Here is a 2207-nt window from a genome sequence, read left to right as displayed (position 1 = left end):
TGTTGTTTCAAGTGTTTCAAGGTGACTGAAGCTGATGTGGAAAGAAGTGTGAAGAGATGACTTAAATGATATGTGGGTCAGGTGTTCACACTTCCAATGCCTCATTAATAATGAACTCAGGTCTGATAGTCTTAAATAGCGTTCACTCAGATGATCACGCTTGTTCATATCCAGCTAGTCCAGTTACGAAGTCAGTGGGAGATGCTGATTTTAAAACTACTTTTTATGCTCTAAAGAACGTGCATTTCATATTACAACGTAAGGGAACTGGAAATAAACAGAAAGTATGTGAACAGTTAAGTAAATTAGCTTCTGTTTATTCATGGGTAGCGTTATTTGCAGTTTCTCCTGTATTGTTGGCCCTAGTTCAGGCTTTATCTTGATTAGGAAAGGATTTTGGACAATGTGTGGACAATCTTAGATATGTTACATAGGTTGTAAGAACAGAGAGGGTTTTAAATCTGAGCACTTGGGTGAAAGGACAAAGAGGTTTTTGTGTTTAAAAAGAAAGAAGGAAAAAGTAGTATGTGATAGGGCACTAAAATTTTAATCCTGAGATAATTCATTTCTCTTACATTGAATCCCCAATCATAATTAAGCTGTATACACAGATTATATTAACAGGAGCATTTCACATAAATGTTGGTTTCAGTCATCAACTACCCATGAATTCCTGCCCAAGGATACTTAATCAGGATTAAATTTTCTATGAATAATTGAAAAACAAAATACTCACTGGATTTGTTATAATCCATGTTGGCACTGGATTGTAAGTAGTTGCCATCTTGAAGCCTTTGTAATAAAGCTGCATGCGCTTGTGGGGTGTGTTTGTGTGTGTGTGTGTGTGTGTGTGTGTGTGTGTGTGTGTGTGTGTGTGTGTGTGTAGTTTTCTGAAGTGCCTGATTACAGAACTGCTTTGTGGCTGTCAGTACTCACTGTGTGAGATGAGAGCCCTGACCAGTCGTTACTGATTGGCAGTTACTAAGTCTGTTGGTGTTTGTCGAGTCGTTTGGGTCTTTTTGTTTACCTTTGGCTAATTTTAAGTATTTTTATTTGCTTTTACCATGCTTTTAAGCAGGAAGTGGTGCAATAGTCTGTTAATTGAACTTTTTAATGAAAGAGTTCAGGTAATGTAACACAGTTAAAAAGTATCTGTGGTTTTGTCTTTATTTTTCTCTTGCATGTAGTTTCACTGAAAATGAAAATATTCTGCTTCATTTTAAAGGCAAAATATGTTTGCAGCTAGCAAACTGATGAAGTAATGCAGTCCACCCGTGACTAAAGTGTCTCTCTAAACAGTACTCGGCTGTCCTTCAGTAAGTGAGAGCTGCAGGTTAACACAAAAACGTGGAAGGCATATTTTAGGTTTATAGAACCCACTAGTGTGTATAACTTTTTCTCTCACTGTGTCTCACTAATTCTACAAGTTACGCCTGTTGTATTCAAGTACATTTCAGTTAAGCCACACACAAAAGTTCTGTAAACTTGAAACAGTGAGAAGAGGACAGTCCATTCTCTTACACGGAGAGCCGGGGGAGTCTGATGGCAGACATAGGACACGGACCAATGTGCTTTCGTCTGCAAAACTTTTAACAGGGTTCCTGTTTGTTTTTCAACATATTCAGTTGCTAATAATTTATATTTTCCTGTTAAGAGCTGTTACTAAGTCAAGAAAAACAGTTGTTGACAAATGTATGAAACTATCCCTTACCTAACAGATCCAAGAACTAAAGTATCTCATGTTATAATAGTATCTGTTTTCTTTTCTTAATCACTCTAAATCACAGAAGAATGAAATGTCCCTACCCTACCTTTCTTTCTCCTGTCGGACAATACCTTTTAAATTAGGGGGTTCTTTTCCTTTAAAAACAGTCTATGGACACCCCCATCCTGTTAAAAAAAAAAAAGCACTGTTTTCTTTCTTTAAGAAAATGTGAAGATGTTTGATTTTATTGACATGTATAAATAATATAAATGCCTACTGTACATCAGACACTAAAACCAAGCACCCATTTAACTGAGTAGGAATAAATAAATGTTTCTTTGAAGCTCACCAGACATTTTTATTTTTTTATTTTACTTTCATGATTTTTGAACATATTTATTAGGTTATGTTTTTTTTAATTTTAATGAGTGTGTGCACATGTGTGCGGGTACCTGTGGAGGCCAGAAGAGGGAGTCTTATCCCCTAAATTGGAGTTACAGGC

The sequence above is a fragment of the Peromyscus eremicus genome, chromosome 9 (genome assembly GCF_949786415.1).
Source record: "Peromyscus eremicus chromosome 9, PerEre_H2_v1, whole genome shotgun sequence".
NCBI lineage: Eukaryota > Metazoa > Chordata > Mammalia > Rodentia > Cricetidae > Peromyscus > Peromyscus eremicus.
The sequence above is the reverse complement of the archived record's forward strand: the minus strand, read 5'-3'. Positions refer to the sequence as shown.